Raw genomic sequence first — 12,623 nt, forward strand, 5'->3', positions numbered from 1 at the left:
TACTGTGTTGAATAGCAGTGGTGAGAGTGGACATCCCTGTGTTGTTCCTGATCTTAGGGGAAAGGCTCCCAGTGCTTCCCCATCGAGAATGATATTTCCTGTGGGCTTTTCGTAGATGGCTCTTAAGATTTTGAGGAATGTTGGAATGTTCCCTCTATCCCTACACTCTGAAGAGTTTTGATCAGGAATGGATGCTGTATTTTGTCAAATACTCTCTCTGGGGATCCCTGGGTGGCGCAGCGGCTTGGCACCTGCCTTTGGCCCAGGGCATGATCCTGGAGGCCCGGGATCGAATCCCACGTCGGGCTCCTGGTGCATGGAGCCTGCTTCTCCCTCTGCCTGTGTCTCTGCCTCTCTCTCTATCTCTGTGTATGTGACTTTCATAAATAAATAAAAATTTAAAAAAATACTTTCTCTGTAACTATTGAGAGGATCATATGGTTCTTGTTTTTCCTCTTGCTGATATGATGAATCACATTGATTGTTTTCTGAGTGTTGAGTCAGCCTTGCATGCTGGGGATAAATCCTACTTGGTCATGTTGAATAATCTTCTTAAGGTATTGTTATATCCTATTGTATCTTATTTAGCATTTTTGCATCCATGTTCCTCAGGGATATTGGTGTATAATTCTCATTTTTGGTGGAGTATTTTGTTTTCGAATTAAGGTGATGCTGGCCTCATAGAACAAGGCTGGAAGTATTCCATCTCTTTCTGTCTTTCTATACAGCTTTAGTAGCATAGGTATGGTTTCTTCTTTAAAAGTTTGATTGAATTCCCCAGGGAAGCTATCTGACCCTGGACTTTTGTGTCTTGGCAGGTTTTTGATGACTGTTTCAATGTCCTCCCTAGTTATTGGCCTGTTCAGGTTTTTTATTTCTTCCTGTTCCAGTTTTGGTAGTTTGTGGTTTTCCAGAAATGTGTCCATTTCTTCTAGATTGCCTAATTTATTGGCATATAGCTGCTCATAATGTTTTTAAAATTGTTTGTATTTCCTTGGTGTTGGTAGTGATCTCTCCTTTCTCATTCATGATTTTATTTGAGTCTTCTCTATCTTCTTTTTAATAAGGCTGGATAATGGTTTATCTATCTTATTAATTTTTTCAAAGAACCAAGTCCTGGTTTTGTTGATCTGTTCCACAGTTCTTCTGGTCTCGATTTCGTTGAGTTCTCCTGGAATCTTATTAAGTCTCTTCTTCTGCTGGGTGTAGGTTCTATTTGTTGTTTTTTCTCTAGGTCCTTTAGGTGTACGGTTAGCTTTTGTATTTGAGTTCTTTCCAGTTTTTGAATGGATGCTTGTATTGCGATGTATTTCCCCCTCAGGACTGCTTTTGATGCATCCCAAAGATTTTGAGTGGTTGTATCTTCATTCTCATTAGTTTCCATGAATCTTTTTAATTCTTCCTTAATTTCCTGGTTGACCCTTTCATCTTTTAGCAGGATGGTCCTTAACCTCTAGTTGTATGTGAAATCCTTCCATACTTCTTCTTGTGATTTAGTTCTAATTTCATAGCATTATGGTCTGAGAATACGCGGGGGAGAATCCCAGTCTTTTTGTATTGGTACAGACCTGATTTGTGAAACTGTATTTGGTCTATTCTGGAGAAAGTTACGTGTCCACTTGAGAAGAATGTGTATTCAGTTGAGTTTGGATATAAAGTTCTGTAGATATCTGTGAAATCCATCTGGTCTAGTGTATCATTTAAAGCTCTTGTTTCTTTGGGGATGTTGTGCTTAGAACAGCAATCAATTTTAGAAAGTGCTACATTGAACTCACCACATATAAGTGTATTATTTCTAAGTATGTCTTAATTTTGGTTATTATTTGATTGATATATTTGGCAGCTCCCACATTCGGGGCATATATATTGAGGATTGTTAAGTCCTCTTGTTGGATAGATCCTTTAAGTATGAGATAGTGTCCCTCTTCATCTCTCACTATAGTCTTCGGGGTAAATTTTAGTTTATCTGATATAAGGATGGCTACCCCTGCTTTCTTTTGAGGACCATTTGAATGGCAAATGGTGCTCCAACCTTTTATTTTCAGGCTGTAGGTGTCCTTCTGTCTAAAATGAGTCTCTTTTAGACAGCAAATAGATGGGTCCTACTTTTTTATCCAGTCTGAAAACCTGTGCCTTTTGATGGGGTCATTAAGCCCGTTCACGTTCAGAGTTACTATTGACTGATACGAGTTTAGTGTCATCACGATACCTATTCAGTCCCCGTTTTTGTGGATTGTTCCATTGGACTTCCTCTTAAAGAGGAATTTTAAGAGTCCCCTTAAAATTTCTTGCAGAGCTGGTTTTGGTGGTCACACATTCTTTCAGTTCCTGCCTATCTTAGAAGCTCTTTTTTTTCTCCTTCTATTCTGAATGAGAGCCTTGCTGGTTAAAATATTCTTGGCTGCAGGTTCTTCTCATTTAGGACCCTCAATATATCCTGCCAGCCCTTTCTGGCCTGCCAGGTCTCTGTGGAGAGGTCTGCTGTTTTTTTTTTTTTAATTTTTATTTATTTATGATAGTCATACAGAGAGAGAGAGAGAGAGAGAGGCAGAGACACAGGCAGAGGGAGAAGCAGGCTCCATGCACCGGGAGCCTGATGTGATGTGGGATTCGATCCCGGGTCTCCAGGATCGCGCCCTGGGCCAAAGGCAGGCGCCAAACCGCTGCGCCACTCAGGGATCCCGAGAGGTCTGCTGTTAATTTAATATTTCTCCCCATCAAAGTTAGAGATTTATTGTGTCTTGTTGCTTTAAGGATCTTCTCTTTATCTTTGAAATTTGCAAACTTCACTATTAAATGTCGAGATGTTTAGCGGTTTTTATTGATTTTAGGGGGGGATCTCTCTATTTCCTGGATCTGAATGCCTGTTTCCCTTCCCAAATTACGAAAAATTTCAGCCATGATTTGTTCAAATAAATATTCTGGACCTCTGTCCCTTTCTGCGCCCTCGGGAACCCCAATTAAACCTAGATTTTTCTTCCTCTGGCTTCATTTCTTTCTCTTAATCTCTCCTCATGATCTTTTAATTCTTTGTCTCTTTTTTCCTGTTTCCCTCTTTGCCATCAACTTGTCTTTTATGTCACTCACTAGTTCTTCCACCTCGTTAACCCTCCTCATTAGGACCTTTAGTTTGGATGCATTTCATTTAATTGATTTTTAATTTCTGCCTTATTAGATCTAAATTCCGCAGTCATGAAGTCTCTTGAGTCCTTTATGCTTTTTTCTAGAGCCACCAGTAGCTGTATAATAGTGCTTCGGAATTGGCTTTCTGACATTGAATTGTAATCCAGATTTTATAACTCTGTGGGAGAGAGGAGTGTTTCTGATTCTTTCTTTTGAGGTGAGGTTTTCCTTCTAGTCATTTTGGTCAGTGCAGAGTGGCCTAAAACAAGTTGTATTGGGAAAAGGAGAAAAAGAGAGAAGAGAAAGACGAAAAGAAAAAGAAAAAAGAAAAAAAAGGAAAAAAACTGAAGATAATAAAAAAAGGGGGGGAAGCAAACAGAAATCAAAAAAACAAAAAACAAGGAGGCGTATCCTCTGCTTCTCTATACTGTAAATCCCTTGACTTCCCCTGGAACTTTCCAGTGCTCCTTGGTCAATAATTTGTTTTTCCCCTGTAGGTCTAAGTGGTCTTCTGGGAGAGGGGCCTGCTGTGCTGATTTTCAGGTGTTAGCACTTGGGGGAGCTGCTCAGCCCCAGGCCTGGTGCAGGACTCAGTGAAAGTTGTTTAACCTGTTTATCTTGTGAGGCCACTGTGAGGCTCAGTGGGGTTGTTTATCCTGTGAGACCCCAGGAAGAACAACAACAGTAGCAGGTGCAGTCAGCTCCTGTCCTAACTAAGGAGGTCTCAGTCTGCAGGGGCCTGGATGCTCCGGGGGCGCGGGCCACTGATCTGCTCAGCTTGGGGTCGCCTGGTGGCAGGAGTGTCCTTGCTGTCCTGGTCCCTCCTGGCTTCTGCCTGTCCTGGGGGAAAGTTGGATCCTGGCCTGTGTCCCCGGTGCCCTATGCTCCCGGGCCTGCGCTGTTGGAGTCGCGCTCCCGGCCGTGCAGCGCCCTCTGCTCCGAGCCTCTGCCGGAGCCACTTCCGACCTGTTCCTGGTCGCGCAGCCCACTTCCCGGAGCCTCCCCCGTGCCGCCTCGGAGCTCCTCCTGGGTCCAGCCGGCATCCACTGCAGCCCTTTAAGGAGCTTGGCCTTGGGGTGTGGCTCGCTCTCCCTGGGGCGCAGGTGCTCTGTTAGTGTCCCAGGGAGCCTGAGGGCATCCCCGCCCCTCCTGGGATCCTTCTCCAACTCGCTGTGAGCTTCTTTCCCTCCAGGAAGGTTGGTGAAGCTCCGGCTTCTCTGGGATGGGGCTCTCCTGTCCTGGGGTCACTTGCCTCATGGCCTTAGCCTGGTTCCTCATGGGCCTCTCCCCCTTGGATGCCTTTTGTTTCTTTTTTTCTTTCTTCCCCCTGTCTTCCTACCTTGATAGAAGCGTGAATTATTCTCACTGTAGAATTCCAGCTGTTCTCTCTTTAAATCTGAAGTGGAATTTGTAGGTTTTCAGGATGATTTGAAGGTTATCTAGGTAATTTGGTGGGGACTGGTGACTTGGGGACCCTACTCTTCTGCCATCTTGCCCCGCCTCCTTGATGCCCATTTTAAGAGAATTGTGGACAGCAGCATTATAGATAGTAGAGGATTCAATAAGTTTAGTTCAATGCGAAAAACTACATTGAGTTCATGAATAGTTTCAGTGTTGTTAGAAGTAAGGCTGCAGTGGGTTGAAGAATGACTAGAAGGTGCCAAATTGAAGCCAGTATAGACCACTCAGAGATGTTCAGGTAAGGAGGGGAAGATAAAAATGGATGATAATTGTAAGAGGTTTAAGTGCCATGGCAGGTTGTTAAAAATTGCAGAAAGTTGGGAAAGCTTACTGGCCTAGGAAAGCAACAAGTAAGGAGGAAGAGATTGATGTTCTAGAAGAGAAGCGAATTCCTAATAACTGAGAAAGAAAAGAAATCAGCCTTGTTATTAAATGGGCATGCAATGCTAAGGAAGGGATTGTTTTCTTCTTTGGATGGGAATAAAGTGGTGGTGGCTCTCAATGATGGTAGTATCAACCAAAGGAGATCATTTGAAAGTTTGTGAAGCGCTTGTAGATAATCATAATGACTGGAGAACTTCCTGTCCTATTATGATCAGGGTTTTGTGTCAGAACAGGCTGCACAAAAATATAATTTTTCTATGTCCCAGACAACTTTTGACTATCCCATTGGATGTTTATATAGATGAAACGCCCCTTTGTATTGATCCAGGCCTTGAATCAAACTTCATATTATATACAAAGAAGAAAGTTTTAATATACACTGACTTTTCCAGGACTGCATCTACCATGTACACTAACATAGATCTTACTTTGTTTTGTTCAGAATGTTACCAAGAATGTTCAATTTGGAAAATCATTTCACCTACAAAAATACTGTTCTTGGATATTTGAAATGAGAGTAAAAACAGACCTGTAAAAGAGCATTTGTAACTAGTACATTTACAGGCATTCTATGTATATTTGTCTACATGTGTCTTTTAGTGTTGTCATGACCCAGCATTTCCATTTTGAAATACATTCTGTTTCACCATAAACTGCTTTGTTTTTCTCTTTTATATTGTAGATATAATGTTTTTGATATTTTGTATATTTTACTTCAGTATAGTGAAATAAGCAATAAAATAAGAAACAGGGCTTGAGGATTGAGAAATACTAGCTTAGAGTAGAGTAGATAAGAATGGGTGATAATGTTGAAAAACTGTATGTAGAGATGCAGGAAATTGTTAGAATGGCTATGCATTATGCTTTGTGGTAGAGATTACCATAGATCTGATTGCCAGATTTAGTGAATCGCTTTAAGCTTTTATTGTGACTCTAATATTTAAAATTCTCTCCTCTTTTGCTTCCTAGGACATCCTTCTCTTTCAGTTCTTCTCTTATATATCTAGCCTTTGTTTCTCACTCTTTTTTTGAGTACTCCTCCTCTGCTGGAATCTTTAGATTTAGTGGTTCCTAAAACTCCCTGTTTGAAGTCTCAGTTCTGCTTTGCAATCTCGCCCACTGCCTTGAGTTTAATTAAATATACAAATGCAGATGATTACCAATCTGTATCACCGGCACATGCCTTTATATCAGGCTTCAGACTCATCAAGCCAGCTGAACTCTTTTTTACTCCACCACTAGCACCACATTTTTGTTGGTACTAATATTCTCAAGGATAGACGACTTGGGCATCATGTCATATTTCTCCTTTTTTACCTCCACTTTTTCATCTGATGCAAAATCATAAACGATTATTCTTCAGAATATCTCATGAATTTGTCTTCTTTTCCATTTCTAAAACTCTATTCCAGTACCCTGGTTTATTTATTTTTATCTTTCAAAGATTTTATTTATTTATTCATGAGAGAGGCAGAGACGTAGGCAGAGGGAGAAGCAGGCTCCCTGCAGGGAACCTGATGTAGGACTCAATCCCAGGACTGCAGGATCATGCCCTGAGCCAAAGGCTCAACCACTGAGTCACCCAGGTGTTCTGTGGTACCCTAGTTTAGGCCCTTACCCTTTCTCCTGATGACAAAAATAGTTTCCTAACTGAAGCTGCTGCCTCCACTACTGCCTGATGACTTTTTGTACAGTCTCTAGAGTATATATCTAACCATATTGTTTCTCTAATTAAAAATCTTTTAATGACTTTCTGTTTCCTGTGATAGTCTTAGTGTAGCCTAAAAATTCTCTATGCCATGCCTCTTACTGGAACTGCTCTCTTACCACTAATCCCTACACCACCCCAAGTTTTCTATAATCCCTTTCTTGTAGTTTATGTTTTACCAGGGTTTCCTTGAATCTACTATGTTTGATTCCCATTTTTTTGTGCATTTGTTTTCCTGTAATGCACAGGAGCAAAGTTCATAGTCCTGCTCTTCATAGAACTTTGCTCTTCATAGTCCTGCTCAGTTGTCTTAATCTTTTTTTTTTTAATTTTTATTTATTATTTATGATAGTCACAGAGAGAGAGAGAGAGAGAGAGAGAGAGGCAGAGACACAGGCAGAGGGAGAAGCAGGCTCCAGGCACCAGGAGCCCGACGTGGGATTCGATCCCGGGTCTCCAGGATCGCGCTCTGGGCCAAAGGCAGGTGCCAAACCGCTGCACCACCCAGGGATCCCTCAGTTGTCTTAATCTTAAGAAAGTTTTCTTTTATTTCTTGTTCTTTGCTTCTAGAAGTGATTACTTCCTCATTGCCATGTCTCTGTCTGGTATTTATCTATTATTGTACATATCATATGCTTGGTAGATGCACATTGATACACATTGAATTCTCACCATAGCATCTTCCCATCTTGTTGATTAGGAATGTAGAAGATAAAGTACACAACAGAAGTTCATAAGTTTGTTTCTTTTATATTGTTTATTAATTGATATATAACTTATAGTAAAGTACATAAATCTTAAGTATGTAGTTCTGATAAGTTTATACCTATATTTATCCATTTATGTAACCACAACCTAGGTCAAAATATAGAACATTTTCAGTAACCCAGAAGGTTCATTTGTGCCCCTTCAAGTTAGTACCCTCAAGAAGTAACCACTATTCTGACTTTAATCACCATCTATCAAGTTTGCCTGTGCTTGAACTTTATATACATGGAATCACAGAGTATGTGTTCTTTGGTGAGACGCTTTTTTATTTTTTTTTTAAAGATTTTATTTATTTATGAGAGAGAGAGAGAGAGAGAGAGAGGCAGAGGGAGAAGCAGGCTCCATGCAGGGAGCCTGATGTGGGACTCGATCCTTGGACTCCAGGATCGTGCCCTGGGCCGAAGGCAGGCACTAAACCGCTGAGCCACCCAGGGATCCCGGTCAGACATGTTTTTATAAAAACCTTAGAATTTTGGTGCACTCCAGTGTTGTGTATGAGAAAAGAGATTCTGAAACAGCCTGTTAGAGAGGATGTTCTAAGAATTAGGAAAGGCTTCAGCAACTCCCCAGTCACAAAGATCAGAAAGTCATCAGTGCCCTCACAGCAAAATAAAATGTTTTAGTACATATATTAAGGACAGGAAACATGAAATCTTATTAATTTTGAAGAAACTATAGAGGAAGAGATCTTCAAATTTTCTAGGGAAGAAAATATGTTAATTTGAAACTTATTCAGTTCAATTCTATCAGCACTTACTAAGAATTTTTGTGTGTCAGGTACACAGAGTATTAAACTGTGCACCTGCCCTTGAAGATTACACATTTTAGTGCTGGAGACAGAATCATCTCTAAGGGAGATTTGAATTAAATATACACTATAAATGGGAGGCACCCCGGTGAAGAAAGTTGATGAGGTATACTTCATTTTCAGCCATGATTGATTTGAGATTCTTGTGGGACATTCACATGTAAACATTCTTTAGAATGTTAGAATTAAAAAAAAAAAAAAAAAGAATGTTAGAATTACAGACAAGGAATGCAGATTTGGATGTTATCAGCATATAGATGGGGATTGTGAGTACATAAATGGGAGCTAAAGTCATGGGGAGTGTATAATATGAGACCGGAGAGTGAAGTGGAATGCTGAAGCACAACAACATTCAAAAGACTGTGAGAGGAAGAGGATTCTGGAAATGAAACTGCATAGCCAAAGATGGAAGGAAGATGAATAGGAAATGAAGTGTCCTAAAAAAAAAAAAAAAAAAAAAGGAGTGTCCTATCACCTAAAGGAAAAGTATATATCAAGAATGAGGAGGTAATCAACAATATCAGCATGTTTTTGTAAAAGACTTTAAAGTATTTGTTGGCATTGAGAAAGGAAGGGGAGAACAGTCATTTATCAAAAGAAGGCCTTGATTTGGCATAGAAGAAAATGATTGTAGGTGTTTGGGGAGTGCATGGAGGGAGATTGGAGATGTGTTTAGAGAGTGTAGAGTGTGCTTTCAAGAAGTTGAACTATGATACAGGGGAATAAGGATAAATATAATGAGAGGAACATAAGGTTAAATGAAACCTTGTTTGGAAGGAAAAGACTTGAGAATATTAAATATTTATAGAAATGTCAAATAAGGAGAGGCTGAAGGAACAGGAAAAAGTGGGTATAATTAATAGTTTGATGGAGGTGAGATTAAGTGCAGAGATGGCAGACTATGCTTTATAAGCGGAGAAAACTGAAGAGAGAAATAGTAATAGTTGAAGACATAAATACTTCACTTTCAATAATGAATAGAATGTGTAGACAGATCAGTAAAGAAATAGCAGACTTAACCTGCTCATTGAAAGTGGGTAGATAGAGAAACATGTATTATGGACCTCAAAAGAACATAAAGGTAACAATGCTTGTATCAGATAAACTAGATTTTATTTTTTAAGGTTTTATTTATTTATTTATTCATGAGAGACACAAAGAGAGAGGTAGAGACATAGGCAGAGGAAGAAGCAGTTCCTTTGCCCACAGCCTGATGTGGTACTCAATCCCAGGACCCCTGGGATCACGACCTGAGCCAAAGGCAGATGTTCAAACACTGAGCCACCCAGGTGCCTGGATAAACTAGATTTTATTTTTTATTTTTTAAAGATTTTATTTATGAGAGACAGAGTGGGAGAGGTGGCCAGAAACATAGGCAGAGGTAGAAGCAGACTCCCTGCGAAGAGCCCAACAAGGGACTCGATCCCAGGACTGTGGGTGGCATCACACCCTGAGCCAAAGGCAGATACTCAACCACTGAGCCGCCCAGGCATCCCTGGATAATCCAAATTTTAAACCAAAGACTGTAACAAGATTTGAAGAAACATAGTATATCATAATAAAGGCAACTATCTAACAGATATAACCATTGTAAATATTAATACATCCAACATGGGAGCACCCAAATATAAAATACAGTTAATAACAAACATAATGGAACTCATTGATGATAATACACTAATATAAAGGGGCAGTAACAGCCCATATTCATTAATGGATAGATCATCTAAACAGAAAATCAATAAGGAAACAATGGCTTTGAATGACATACTGGACAAGAACTGCTTAACAGATACATTCAGAACATTCCATCCCAAAGCTTCAGAATATATATTCTTGTCAAGTGCACATGGGATATGCTCCACAGTAGATTTCATATTAGGTCACAGATTACACCTCAGAAATAAAAAGTTTGAGATCAAATCTTGCATATTTTCTGACCATAACGCTATGAAACTTGAAGTCAACCAGAAGAAAAAAATTTAGAAATATGAGAAATACATGGAAGTTAAACAACATTCTGCTAAACAATGAGTGGGTCAATCAGGAAATCAAATAAGAAATAAATACAAGGAAACAAAATGAAAACACAATGGTCCAAAACATTTATTTAGTTTTAATTAATTAATTAATTAATTAATTTGAGTTAAATTTGCCAACATTTAGCATAACACCCAGTGCTCATCCCGCCAAGTGCCCCCCTCAGTGTGGTCCAAAACATTTAGAATGCAGCTAAAGCAGTCATAAGAGGAATGTAAATTGTAATAAGGCCGACTTCGCAAAGCAAGAAAACTCTCAAACTATCTAACCGTATACATAAAGGAGCTGGATAAAGAACAACAAAGGAAACATAATGCAAGCGAAAGAATATAAAGACTAGAAAAGAAAGAAATGATATAGAATCTTAAAAGACAAAATAAGAACAGAAGAGATCAATGGAATCAGAAGGTGATCCTTTGAAAAAATTAATAAAATTGATAACTCCCCTGCCAGAGTTATCAAAAAGAAAAGGAATTCAAATAAATTAAGTCACAGAAGAGAGAGGAGAAATAACAAGCAACACCACAGAAATACATACAATTATGAAGAGAATATAATGAGAAACTATATGCCAACAAATTGGACACCCTAAAAAATAGATAAATTCCTAGAAACATGTAAACTACTAAAACTGAAACAAGAAGAAATTGAAAAGTTGAAAAGACTGATAACCAGCAAAGAAATTCAATCAGCAATCAAAAAACAAAAGTCAAGTACCAGATGGCTTCACAGGTAAATTCAAGAAAACATTAACAGAGGAGTTAATACCTATATTTCTCAAACTATTCCAAAAAATAGAAATTGAAGTATAACTTCCAATTTCATTTTGTGAGGCCAGTAGTACACTGGTAACAAAACCAGGCATTCTCAACTAAAAAAGGGGAATTATAGACCAATACCATTGATGAATATGGATGCAAAAATTCTCAATAAATTATTAGTAAATTGAATCCAACAGTACATTAAAAGAATCAATATCACAATTTAGTGGCATTTATACCTGGGCTGCAAGAGTGTTTCAATATTCAAAAATCAATCATTATGCTATACCATATTAATAAAAGAAAGGGCAAAAATCATGATAATTTCAATAGATGCAGAAAAATTATTTCACAAACTACAACATCCATTCATGATAAAAATTATCGGGATCCCTGGGTGGCGCAGCGGTTTGGCGCCTGCCTTTGGCCCAGGGCGCGATCCTGGAGACCCGGGATCGAATCCCACGACAGGCTCCCGGTGCATGGAGCCTGCTTCTCCCTCTGCCTGTATCTCTGCCTCTCTCTCTCTCTCTGTGTGACTATCATAAATAAATAAAAAAAAATTAAAAAAAAAATTAAAAAAAAATTATCAACAAAGTAGGGATAGAGGCAACATATCTCAGCATCATAAGGGCCATATACAAAATACTCATAACTAATATGATCCTCAGTGAGCGAAAAACTGAGAGCTTTTCCTCTATGGCCAGAAACAAGACATTGATGTTCACTCTTACCACTTTTATTTAACATAGCATTTGAAGTCCTAGCCATTGTAACCAGACCCCCCCCTAAAAAATCCAAATTTGCAAGGAAGAAGTAAAACTTTCACTATTTTCAGAGGAGATGATTCTCTATATAGAAAACATGGCACTCAAACTGTGGAAGGAGACTCGGTGTCCATCGAAAGATGAATGGATAAAGAAGATGTGGTTTATGTATACAATGGAATATTACTCAGCCATTAGAAAGGAGAAATACCCACCATTTGCTTCAACGTGGATGGAACTGGAGGGTATTATGCTGAGTGAAATAAGTCAATCGGAGAAGGGCAACCATTATATGGTCTCATTCATTTGGGGAATATAAATAATAGTGAAAGGGAATAGAAGGGAAGGGAGAAGAAATGGGTAGGAAATAACAGAAAGGGAGACAGAACATGAAGACTCCTAACTCTGGGAAATGAACTAAGGGTGGTGGAAGGGGAGGAGGGCGGGGGGTGGGGGTGAATGGGTGATGGGCACTGAGTGGGGCACTTGACAGGATGAGGACTGGGTGTTATTCTGTATGTTGGCAAATTGAACACCAATACAAAATAAATTTATTATTAAAAAAAAAAACTTGGCACTACCAAAAAACTGCTTGAAGTGATAACTGAGTTTAGTAAAGTTACAGGACACAAAATCAATATACAAAAATCTTCTGCATTTTTATACACCAATAATGAAACAAGAGAAAGAGAAATCAAGGGTGAATCCCACTTATAATAGCACCAGAAACAGTGAGACACCTAGGCATAAACCTAACCAAAGAGGTAAGAGACCATTATTCTTAAAACTTTAAGAAACTGGGA

The 12,623-nt window shown here is 39.1% G+C and overlaps 1 protein-coding gene across 1 annotated transcript in view; it reads left to right on the forward strand.

Moving 5' to 3' along the window:
- NBDY (negative regulator of P-body association) overlaps positions 1-12,623 on the forward strand; it is a 66,960-nt gene that overhangs the window by 12,475 nt on the left and 41,862 nt on the right. The window lies entirely within an intron of this gene.

This window comes from Vulpes lagopus, chromosome X (assembly GCF_018345385.1).
Source record: "Vulpes lagopus strain Blue_001 chromosome X, ASM1834538v1, whole genome shotgun sequence".
In the NCBI taxonomy this organism is placed as follows: domain Eukaryota; kingdom Metazoa; phylum Chordata; class Mammalia; order Carnivora; family Canidae; genus Vulpes; species Vulpes lagopus.